We start from the raw sequence: 13,428 nt of genomic DNA on the forward strand, positions 1-13,428 counted from the left end.
TTTGTCTATTTTGCTTCCATACAGGGACGGATGGTATCAATGGGCTAATGGGACTAAGCCCTCTCCATCTTTTCTTTTTTCTTGTCGTTATCAAGGTGCACTCACAATCATTACATCACATATATCCAAGATACATTGCAGGTACTCACTCTACTCCATTTCCCCCCACCCTCTCAGAGACCACACATTGAACCCCCAAAGACAGAGGAGACACACAGAAATCACTGATCAATGGCTTGTAACATTAACATGTATATTAATTAGAGGTGGGCATAGATTCATTTTTTTAATCTAGATTAATCTAGATTAATTTTGGAATTAATCTAGATTAATCTAGATTAAAATGGCTCATTTGAATTCATTCATAATATGTGTGTGCTCCCTAAATAATGACTCAAAGTAAGTCTTTGAGAACGTGTTTCTCAAGCCAGGTGGCGCATCAGACCAGGGGCTCATCTCCTGTTTCCAACATGCATCACAAACTGCTTGAGGAAGCTGTTCTACTATGATAATCGGTGATGAATGAATGTTCAACAAGATGTTACTTAGTAACGCGTTACCGGCATCGGACCTCTTTTTTCAGTAACAAGTAATCTAACGCGTTACTATCTCCAAACCAGTAATCAGATTAAAGTTACTCATCAAAGTCACTGTGCGTTACTTTTTCTGTAATTTTCCTTAGTGAAACATTTTACATAACTGCACAAATGACTGCGATTGCGATTTTATGTAAATAAATGTGCACGCATGTGTCTCTAAACGCTCCAACTGCTCCAACCGCTCCTCTCGTCTTTTTGGTAGCGCCCCTCGTCTCTGTCATGCAGCGTGTGTGTGTGCGCCTGTGTCTGTGTGTGTGTATGTGTGCAGCAGCATTACGGCCGAACTGTGGCGCAAAACAAAGTTTCCCCCCCGATGAAATGTAGCGTCTGCTATGGGGATATTTAGGATTCGGGTACGGTGACGTTGACGTTGAAGAGATAGAAGTGTTTAAAACTTGGAAACTTATAGTCACGTGGCGACCGGTGGCCACACACACCCACCCTGCGTTCCAATACCCGATTGTGTCGTGGGCAAGTGATGGAGAGAGAGAGCGGCGGGTGTGTGAGAGAATAAAGGCTCCTCAAGTGTCAACAACGGCCCCCGGCTATTATTATCTCCCCTGAGCCGAACAGGAGGTGGAATAAGAGATTAACGGCGATATTTTTTTTATCGCCGATAAGAGTCTTGCGTTAACGCAGCACGTTAACGCCGATAACGGCCCACCACTAATATTAATCCTCCAATGCCAACCATTTATCATGAATCTCTATTGTTGCAGCTTTAAAAGCTGTAGGATGATTGGAGACCATTTATCTGTAAAAATGTCCAATTTTAGCTGAAGTCTAGCAGTTATGCTCTCCATATAGTACACATTAACAACCCTTTCCCTCCATTGACTCAGTGACGGTGGCTGCGGCTTTAGCCAGGAGACCGTAACCATATTTTTGGCTATCAGAAGAAGGACTTTCAATAAATTTCTTTTTGTATTTCAAGCCAATATGTCGATAATTTTGGACAGTCCCAAAATATGTGTATGGTCTCCCACCAAGCCACAGCCCCGCCAGCACATGTTGGAAGTGTTGCTGAATTTTGAAATGATAAGAGGAGTTCTGAAATATCTCATTTTAATTGGTTCATTTATGTCCATCTCTACATGCCTGTTCCCATTTTTCATCTGAGATAATTGTATTCATTTCTAGTTCCCAATTGTTGTTAATATCCAGACTGTTGTCTGTTATTTCCTCCTGAAGTATTTTATACATGTTTGATATAACCTTTCATTTTAGTCAGGCCTTCTAACATCAATATGAAGAAGCGATCTCCTCCCTATCTTTTCAATAGACATGAGAACATTATTAACTTAATGAAAATATTAAAATATAATAATTACTAAAACTTAGAATTGGTTGATGGTGGTGCAACGGGAGAAGCAAAAGCACCACATAATCACCAAAAGGCAGGATACATATATACTAGGGCTGTCAAGCCATTACAAAAAATAATCTAATTAATTACAGGCTCTGTAATTAATTAATCTAAATGAATCGCATACTTTTATGACACTTTTATACCTGTTTATAAACAGCTGTTTAGCCTACTACAGTTTGTTTCTCTCTCTCTCTCTCTCTCCGTCTCTCGTAACTTCTGTCTCCACAACAGACAGCGCTGCACTGCCACAGATGCCTATGCCGATTCATTCACCATCGTCGTACTCATAGGCAAAAATATTGACACACACACACACGGGGCGGGTGTCCGTTTACGCGGGAGACGAGACAGCTAGCAAACAAAATTGAGACACACGGAGGAAGATTGAGAGATACTGTTTTGAACCTACATGGTTGCACCCACTAAATCAATAATGTACAGACACTGCGGAGAATAAAGTAAGATGTCTTCCTACCTTCATGCTTACTTGCCTGAAGCATCCCATAAACCGTCCATAGAGCCGTCGGCCCCGCCCTTTCCCCTGCTTCTCTCTTTACTTTTCTCCCTTTCACCCGTGCGGGCCGTGTAACTACATGTGCAGCTCGGTGCAGCTGCGCACCACTTTTGCACTGGGTCAAAGGGCATTATAGAAGTGCGATTAATCTGCGTACATTTTTTTAATCGCGTTAATTTTTCTGTGATTAATTCATTGAAATTAACTCGTTAATTTGACAGCCCTAATATAGATATGTTATGTGGGCCCACACTTAATTAGCATCCAATCGTGATTGACAGGTATTACGAAATACCCCCTTGATTAAGAGACCATTTGGGCTAAATTAATATAGCCCAGACCATTGACTGTAGGCCCGCCTCCAACAGTGACAGTGACTCTCACTGGTGACTCTCACTGTTGGAGGCGGGAGAAAGAAAGTGATGACAACAATGGCGAGCGCTAATGTAGTTAACGAAGTGGACTACCTCCTAATGCATCCTTTTTCGTTGATGTCTTTAGAAGAAAAAAAAGAAATAAAAAGACTGGGGGCACATCGGCCAAAGGATGTTCAGATTAAACAAAAAGACACGAGACAAAATCGTTCATTTTGCGTCTCTTCGAAAGGAAGGCCTGGCTAACGGCGAGCGTAGCTAGGAGCACTCTCTTCTGTTTCCGTTGCGTGTTGTTCGGAGGAGACACAGCTTGGACCCAACAAGGGGTTGTGGATTTAAAACGAGTCATGTAAAATCAAGAAACATGAATGCAGTTCTTCTCACATTGGAAACTGTGAAGTTTTCAATGTTGGGCAAAGTAAATATTGCCTGTCAGCTGGATGACGGCCCCCGCATCTCCGTACAGAGACACAACGAGCATGTAAAGAAAAACAGACATTGGGTGTCACAGATTGTGGACTGGCTCAGGTGGTAGAGCGGGTTGGCCAATGATCCAAGGGTTGGCGCTTCGATCCCCGCTCTGCCACCTGTGTCATGGTTGTTGTGTCCTTGGGCAAGACACTTCACCCACCTCGCCCAGTGTTGCCAACTTAGCGATTTTATCGCTATATTTAGCGAGTTTTCAGCCCCCCTGGCGACTTTTTTTTCAAAACAGCGACAAGTGACAAATCTAGCTTTTTTTCTGGTGTAATTGGTGACTTTTTCGCCAAAGCAAGTATCACTTTTTAACGCTTCTCAACGAGCAGCGGGAGCCTCCACGGCCCCTTCCCCATCACAGAGCACTGACAGACGGCCCGGTCCTCGCGCAGCAGCCCCTCCCAGCTGCGGTCAGAGCAGGAGATACACACCTCTCCGCTCTAGTGTTCCGTTATCATCCCTATTAGCAGTTGTATTAGCAGCTCCCCCCCTATTCTACAGTCTATAAGAGTAGTGCAATTCAAAATGTTATGCAGTGCTTTTTAAAACTATGAGCATGTATGATTACTGCTAGACTTAACATTATCACGTTGGTTGTTTATGCGATTGTCAGGTTCATAACACTAGAACCTCATCTATTCAAATATTACTGTATAAAACCACTGTCTACAAATATGCAAATTAGGCGATGACGTCATCTGGCGACTTCTAGCGACTTTTTGGACAGCCAATAGCTACTTTCCTTACTGAAGAGTTGGCAACACTGACCTCGCCTGGTGTGAATGTGTATGACTGCTGTATGTCTGAGGTGGTGGTCGGAGGGGCCGTAAGCGCTGAATGGCAGCCACGCTTCCGTCAGTCTGCCCCAGGGCAGCTGTGGCTACTATCGTAGTTTACCACCACCGGTAAGACTGTGTGTGAATGAATGGAACCCTCCAATCCATTATTATTTCATTATTGTGGAGAGGTTTCTCTGTTTCTCCCCGTTGGAGGACAGAACTGCGGCGCGAGTTGAAGCACTCCTGAAGGAGAAACTTCAGCCATATAAACTGGAAAACAAACTGATCGCACAAACGTACGACAGGGCGGCTGTAATGAGCGGTGCATTAACAGGCTTGCAGGCTAGACTAAAACAAAGATATCCGAACGTACATCTTATGCACTGCTATGCATCAATTAAATCTGGTCATGCAACAGGCCTGCTCCACCCTCACACCCGTCAGAATATGTTTTGGCAACCTCACATATATTCTACTTATCTCTACACTTCTATCTGCACTGTGTCCTTGCTCTACTGTTGTGTTTATTTGTGTCTCAGGTGTTGCTCTCTTCACTTGTGTTTTTTCTTATTCTATATTGCATTGTTGAGAGAAGCCTGGGACTTTAAGAATTGCATTAACCAATGAATGCTTCCGTACATTGTTAATGTGCACATGACAAATATGCCATCTTGAATCATGTCTCTTGATGCAATGGGAGCAGGTCTCCACTATTTCCATCAATGCAGCAAAGCAGTGGTAGCAATAGCAATAGCAGATGCCGTATCAGACAGCATGTTAAACACAGGTCAAACCAACAAGTCAGAGCGGAGGAGGCTGTTTTTTCCTACCCCAGAATTCCTCCCAAACCCACACACACATCCTACAGTGACAGCCATCAAGTTCAGCTGAGAGGGAAGCATGAGGGAAAGTGCAGAAGAGTCATTTTAAAAGGGATGACAGACATTGATCCTCCCCTCTGAGTACACACACACACAGACTCTGTTGTTTAATTTTTTTGTGTTAGTAAGTAATTATGTGTGATTTCTGTGCTAATTGTTCTGCGAAATTACAGTGATATTAAATATGGAGAACAACTGCTGTGGTGCCATTCTATTGTGTCTAAAACTAGAAGCCAAATTGCTGTTTTCCCATGATATGTAGAATGGAATAAACAAACAAAGGAATAAATAAAGACTGATGCTACATCCTTCTGTGTCTTGCAGCTTCAGAGAGAGAGCGGGACCCTTGGGAGGCTCTTCACCAAATCCTTAATTCCATTTCCCAAAAAAGACTTTCCTATTTTTACCCCCTGCTACCGCGATATGCTCCCCAGAGGGAAAGCACCCGCTCCGGGCCGTTTGCTTTTTTCCCGCAGATATTTTGTCCCTCAAGAAAAAAACCAAAATAAACACGGGGAAACCACAAGGATAAATTTGGCTGCTTGTGAGGAAAAGCTTTGGAGGCTCGATGATTGCGCTTCTCACATATTTCTTCAAAAAGAAGAAGAAGAAAGATTGAGAAGAAACAAGCGTGGAGAAAGTTGGGAACAAATGGCGTTAGATGACATAGCAGGGGTTGATAGGGGATGTGAGGTTCTGTCAAAAGTTTGTGACAAGTTTATACTGTAAACACACATACGCGATGAACCCTGGAAGAGTCGAGTATATACTTCATCTAAGGCGAGACTGCTGGCAATTTTTATTTTGAATTTTTTTTCAAGCACTGGTCAATTTTGAAATTTATTTTTGTTTTGCTTCCATAACATGTCTTTTTATACTAGTATAAATAAATGGTCCAAAATGTACATATAGGTGTTTATTTGACTAAACCTTGTCTATTTGTGTCTGTATATTTCTCCTTTATAACCATAACTGCCTTCATCCCAAAATGTTTCTTTGTTTTTTCAATACTGATTTATGATACATTTTGTCCTTAAAACGTTTTTTTTTTTTTTTTTTGCATTTTTGGAGCTAACGATACGATACAGATATCGCAAAAGTAAACTTCACTATAGTTTGTTCTCAATAAATCATCACATCCACTCAGTGTGTCTGCAATCGGGTCTTTCTCCTACTGAAGTCTACCCACCGTACAGAGGTAAAGCCTTCTGTGATATCGTGCATGGATTTGATACCTTCTGCTGTATGTTCAGGCTCATTAGCAGTAGAATCAACAACTGAAACATTTCCTGGGCTCTTCTTTGTTTTTTTCTGAGCTCCTGCACCAGTGTCAGTTGGGGGGGGGGGGGGGTGGCACCAGTTTGTAAAAGCTGCCATACTGAGAAATACAGAGAGTTTTGTGGAGCTGATAGGCTTAGTCTGAGCTGATAGGCCTAATCAGCTTTGTGTCAACTCGTTTGGCGATGGCTTGCATGTAACCGACATTCATTCATATGAAAAAGTTACGCACTATAGCTTATTTTTTACTTTATACCCCTGCCTGGTTGGTTCTTACTGCGTTTTGTTTGACCTTTAAAGTGTCAGGTTATTTTCCAACCAGTGGCCAGTCCTTTAGCTGTAATTGTCAGTGGAAAGGGAGCAGAGGGGGAGTGTCCGGGGTTTGGTCACGGTCCCTTGTGGTAATATTTAATAACAAACATTAAAAATACCACAGAAATCCCTCACCACATTCCCACGCTCCGACTGGCCAGAACACACATAACACACATGTTCACAGAAGCATGCAACCACACACACACACACACACACACACACACACACACACACACACAAACGTATACATAGAAAGCCGTATACATACCGATGTGACTCAATCTGTCTCACTTGCACGAATACTGTACAGTAGACACAGATGCATTTATTCACATACGCATACCAAAATAAAAGCACTTGTAGGGTCACGCAAACCTTTGCAGACACACCCACGCACACACACAATCACATGCAGTGGCATGTGTGTACACATCTGAGGACATATGAGACTTAAAACACTGTGTGTCTGTCTGTGTGTGTCTGTCTGTGTGTTTGTGCGACATTCAAATATGTATTCAATAATCGCAATAGAAATTGCTCTGCGAAACTGTCAAACACAGCTAACACAAGCCGCTGAAACATAAACCATTCAACACACTGGCTAATGTCAAAATGTGTGTACACATAAACACACACAAACACACGCATGGAGAAATGGAACAGGGACAGAGGAGTGGTGACAGTCCGCTTTCCCACAAAAATAAAGCGACACTTCTTTTTCAGACAAGGGGCCTATTGCATAAAACTAGGATAAGGGATTAACCTAGGATTTTTCGGTTATCCTGGCTTGCGTTAGCCATGATCCGGTTGCATAAAAGCGGACGGACATAAATTACCATGGAGATTTATCCTTTACGTTTAGCCTGGTCCCGACCAGGCTAAACGTAAAGGATAAACTTATTCTGTTGCCTGATTGGCTCAGTCAGCTGTCACTCCGATCTGAAATCAAGGTGTTTAACAGTTATTCCATGATCTTCTGTGTACTGCTTTATTTTCATTAGCCTGTTTTAAGGTACCACATAAAAGACTGCATTGTCATTTAGTTAAATAGTTCTTATTTTCTATTTTATTTAACCTGAACCATTTATAATTAACTTAATTATAATTACATTAAGATGCAATGATTATAATAATTTATGTGATACTCTGTTCATATTGCAGGCTATATTTATACAATTGATCATCGATGGCAGATGACGTTGCATATGTGGGTCAAATAAATTCATCTAAAACAAAATTCAATATCAATGAAAAATTAATTTTTTCTGTAATTGAATTCAAAAAGTGAAACTTAAATATATTCTAGAAATTCACATGAAGTGAAATTAATCTAGAATAAGCATACTTTTCAGGAGGTCGACATTTCTGTATTATAAATCCTTTTTCTGATTAGTTGTATGTAATATTCTAATATTTTGAGATACTGGATTTTTTATTCCATATCTTATTCCATTCCAATCAATCATCCAAAAAAAAGACCTTACATATTTCACTTTGTGTAATGAATCTATGAAAGTTTCACTTTTTGAATGGACTTTCCATGATATTAAAGCTACTACGAGTAAGTCGGCACGTTGGCGACACCTTTGAACAATAGCGGTAGTATTATTACGACGCCAGCTGTCGTGAAGCTCGTGCAGGGAGTGCAAGAGTCAAATAATCAGGAAGCAATATGGTGCGTGTCCGTGTGTTGAAAGTGTGAGGGCACCGGACTCTTTTCGGCTCCGTGAGTCTATGGGTGACACAGCATCAACTAATGCCAGTAAGTGCTAAACACACCTGATTGCAATGAGTTGATGCATTGTCACCTCTCACGGAGCTGAACGAGTCCGTGTCCTCACACAAAGCGAATGAACGAGAGATGGCAGTTAGTATGGATCACGATGAGGTAATGTGTTTATGTTGTAAATAATGACTATTTCCGATGAATAATGGTCATCTGATGATGCTGGTGAGGCAAAGTAAACTTTGTTTTAGTAGGCTACCGCTCATTCATTTAGGAGTAAACACTGCAGTCTAGTTTCGCTGCGTGAAATTGTGTATACGCCCTCCCGCCCGACTATCACTCTCCCTTTTAGCTTTTCTTCATTGCATTTTCTTTTTTTTCTTTTATGGTTCAGCCCCGTTATCAGTCATTATGACGACAAACAACTGTCTCAAACAAGGCTCCCGCTCCCCTTCCCTCACCAGGAGGGATAGGCTTCTCAATTCACGTTCCTGCGCCTCACTGAAATCTGTGACCAATACGGATATGTGACCATAGAGCCTGCACGCGTGAACCGAAAATCGGATTGGGTGTACGACCAGATCAAATGCAGCAATAAAAACTATATAAAAACGTCTTTCTTTGCACTGATGGTCTCGTTTGCTGTTAAAGGTAATTTATGATTATGAGAGGAAACATGAGGCTGTTTAAAAGATATTTAAAAGTTACTCGTTGCCGCTTTAAATTTGTTATATGCACCTGCAGACTGCTCACTGTCAACTATTTTATCATAAAACAATGCAGGTACATCAAGATGAGTTAGCAGAGAATACATCTGCAGTATGAAATGAACTGCCCCCTCACTTACGGGTTAAACTAGCAAGGCATTGTGGGAAAATGGGCCGTCTTTTCCATTTTTCCATCAGTAAATCTGTGTTCGATCTTTGGGTCTACTTCTGAAAGCTGTGGGCTGGCACTTAACAGAATGACTTACACCTGGCTTGACAAAGCGTCCCCTTTTGATCCTGGATTGGCGTTTATGCAACTGACTGATCCAAAGTGCCCAGGCTAGACTTTGTCAAGGCTGGCTTTATCAATCATCCTGGATATCTTTATTCCACTTTTATGCAATAGGCCCCTGGTCATCAAAGAGGAAAGGTGTTTGTGTGTGTTGTGTGTGTGCTTGTGTGAGAGAGGGAATCAGTGTCACCGTTCAGTGTCCCTTTAGTGACATGTGACCAGCCTCCGCTGATGAGCTAAACATCTCAAATACATAGGCCTACAAGAAACCCATATTCCAAATTATAAAGCATATTTAACATACAATAAATTGTGCCATTAAAGCCAAAATAATTCCCTGCATAGCTAGCCAAAGCTAAACTGCTACAACCATGTTGAAAATACCTATCGCTTAGTCTGCTAGCTCAATGCTAATATACAATGGAAAACGCTATTGACATTTCGATTGTGGTAATGATAAAGTATGAGCCATAGATTAATTTTAAGAGCTATAAATAGCAAAAGAGGGCAGTGCTTTTACACTTCATCAACTCATGGCTGCACAGTAAAGTTGTGAAACGGTACAGTGGTCAAATACATTAACTTAAAGCTGGGTTATGTGATTTCTGATTTGTCAAAGTTAACATGAGCTGTACACTTTGAGCAATCAGAGCGAGGCTCCGATTCTCTGTTCTTATTGGCTGTTGGGACTGTCCATTCACTTTGGCACGACTTTGTTGGTGTATAGCGTGTCAGGGATTTGAGTCTCTATCCCAACTGCCATTTTCTCCCCAAATCCTCCATCCCAGCTTTAAGCACCAGAAGGGGCGCATCATCAGTTTAATGCATACACTACCAGTTAGCCTTGCTTTAATTTAAATGCAAACCCCTGCTGTGCTATGCTGAGCCAAACCGTGCAGAGCCAAGCCTGAACATGTGGAAAAACGCCAAGAGAGAGAGAGGACTGGAGATTGGTTTTGGGTCTCCGTTCTCTTGTTTTTTTTTACAACCATAACCCCATCAATAATTATCACCTATTAAACCTCTATTTGCTGTTATTATTACACCAGTGATTGTGTGTGTGTGTGTGTGTGCGCGCGCGTTGGTCATGTCGCCAGTGGCTTTCTGACCTTGTCTGGAGGTTTGCTGCTCCCTGCCAGAGATTCCTTTCCACGGCTTTCTCCCTCTCCCTCCCTCTCTCCCTCCCTCCGTGTTGTGTGTGCGTCAGCAGTGTTACCGCAGCTCATTCTCCCTCTGGAACTCCATCTAGATCCTTCTCCTTTCAAACACCACACCCTCTTGTTTTCACCCGACACAGAAGAAGCCTCTTACTCCCCTCTTCAGTGACACAAAGGGTCAGCTGTGTCTAAATACAACCTGCAGTCCAGCCCCTAACGTTTAGCTCCTTCGTCCCTTCTACCAAGCCACTTGGTCAACTTCTTTAAGAAAAGAGAGATGGATGACATACCCTCTTCATTCTCCAACTCACCTTCGGAAGCTACCTTTCCATCAAACACATCTTCATCCCAAACTCTATCCTCTTTTGACCTCCTATCTCCCAATCAGGTTCTTACCTCTACCCGACCAACCACCTACAACCATGGGGTGGCAGTGGCGAAGTGGGTAGGGAGTTCGCCTCTGGTGTGCAGGGTCGGAGGTTCGATCCCCCGTCTCCCCGCCACATGTCGAAGTGTCCCTGGGCAAGACACTGAACCCCGAATTGCTCCCGATAGTTAGCTTAGTTAGCTTAGCACCCTAGTGCTAAGCCTACCCTGCGTGGTAGCTGCTGCTATCGGTGTATGAATGTGTGTGTGACTGGGTGAATGTGTACAAAAAAAACAATGTAAAGCGCTTTGGGTCTGTGATAAACGGAGATATAGCGCTATACAAGTCCATTTACCATTAACCATGACCCCATCCCATCTCACCCTCTCCAGTCTATTGCTCCTGACCTTCTTCCTTTTATCACCCATCTTATTAAAACCTCTTTGTCAACTGGCTGTTTCCCTAATAGGAAAGAGTAATTCCTCTCCTCAAAAAATCCACCTTCAACCCTTTTCTCTTGAGAGTGCTATTTTTAATCAACTCTCTTCCTTTATTGACCAGTACAACCTTCTTGATCACCCTGAGCGACTTCACACCGCTAGAGCAGCCTCTATCTCCTCTGTGGTCATCCTTCTGGACCGTTCTGCTGCTTTTGACACGGTAAATCACCAGATACTTATTTCCACACATAATGATCTTGGGGCCTATCCGAAAACTTTTTTTTGCATAGGAAATTTCCTTTCCTATCGAGATGACCCGGAAGTGCTCGGCAGATAGGTGATCCGAATAACCAAAATGCTTAGGAAAGGCATAGGAAAGGAGCCTCGATTCATCCTTTAACCCTCCTTTAGCATAGGTTACTCCTGGCTAACCTATGCTAAAGGAAAGGAGATAGTGGTATCCCATAATCCTTTACGGCGGCAAGATTTAAAGCAACAGGCCACCGCCGGAGTTTACCGACTCTACACGAATACGAACGAGAGGTAAAACAGAAGAGAGGAGAGGAGAAGAGAGGAAGATTTAACTCGGCTAAAACAAAATACTCCCCCCCCCACCCCCCACACACACACACACAGGCTAAAGATAATAAAGAACTCATAAAAGACCAACATCATAATAGTTATTTTCGTAGCACATAATTTACACCATAAGAAAATAAAATACCAACTTCACATTTAATGAAGTTACTGGGGGCAGTTCATTTCAACATCAACACAAGTGTAGCCTCTTTTTATTCCACATGTGAATTGGGATATATGGGAGTGATTCTCACTCTGTTGGCGACAACCTGATTAAAATCAATATGAAAAGAACGCATGGATCAAACGAGCGCTTGTTGTAGTCCATTTTCGGAGAATAGTGAAGTTTCACGCTAGTGACTCACGTCAGCAATACTCGCCGTCGCGCAATGACGTCGGTTAGGAAAAGTGGAGTCGAATTAATTTGAAACAGGACTGTCCTTTCCTATGTTCGATAGGAAGCACCTTTCATCTCTCCTTAACCCCGATGACGTTTAGGGGTTAAGGTATAGGAAAGGAGGCTTATAGGTTAGGAGATTGGACTTTTCGGATAGGCCCTTGGTGTCTCAGGCTCTGCACTCTCCCTGCTCACATCCTACCTCAATGGCCGCACATACGGAGTAACTTGGTGAGGATCTGTGTCCGAACCTTGTCCACTCACAACTGGGGTCCCCCAAGGTTCCGTCCTGGGACCCCTCCTCTTTTCTCTGTGCACCAACTCTCTCGGTTCTGTTATTCACTCACATGGCTTTTCCTACCACAGCTACGCAGATGATACCCGACTAATTATCTCCTTTCCCAAGACTGAAACACAGCTAGCGGAACAAATCTCTTCCTGTCTGACTGACATCTCTCAGTGGATGTCCACACACCACTTGAAACTCAACCTAAAAATAATGATAATAATAAATAGTGCATTCGTCGAGGAGCAGTGGATTAATACACATTTGATTCTTGCCCCAGGGCGGTGGGCTGGACTGTATGGAGAAATGTCCAGCCAGCAGAAGGGAGTCACCTCAGTATTTCTTGCTTGTCTCATTTACGCATCAGCCTGGTCCCAGTGGAGGAGGAGTGTTCACTGAATAAGATTCTTGTTCTCTTCAGCCAAGTGTCTGACACACACATCTGCTGTGGCTGCAGACAAATGGAGAAGAGCTGAGCCTTGGATAGAACATTGTATGTACGAAACGCCTCCTGTTTCTCACACTTAATCAGGCCCCTTACTGCACAGCCTGCCGCCATCTTTACACAAGAAATGTAATAGACAGTGAACACATGCACACACACACGCACACAAACTTTTAAGCTGTTCGCAAATATGAGATAGCCTTTCTTTGTTTCTGCCAAACTTGAAATATACCAGCTGAGCAGCAGATGTCAGTTTCATTGTGTTATTTATACTAAATGTATAAAGTTATAGCCACAGCATTAAAGTATGTGGTATAATGAGTCAATATATCCAAACAAACATATTAGCTTAAAGAAAGTGTAGACAGCATTTCATTTCATAGCCAGTGTTTGAGTCCTTGCAGGCCCTGGTGTGAGCCTCCCAGCATGAATGCTTCATTAATGCA

The sequence above is a fragment of the Ammodytes marinus genome (genome assembly GCF_949987685.1).
Source record: "Ammodytes marinus genome assembly, chromosome: 7".
Taxonomy (NCBI): domain Eukaryota; kingdom Metazoa; phylum Chordata; class Actinopteri; order Uranoscopiformes; family Ammodytidae; genus Ammodytes; species Ammodytes marinus.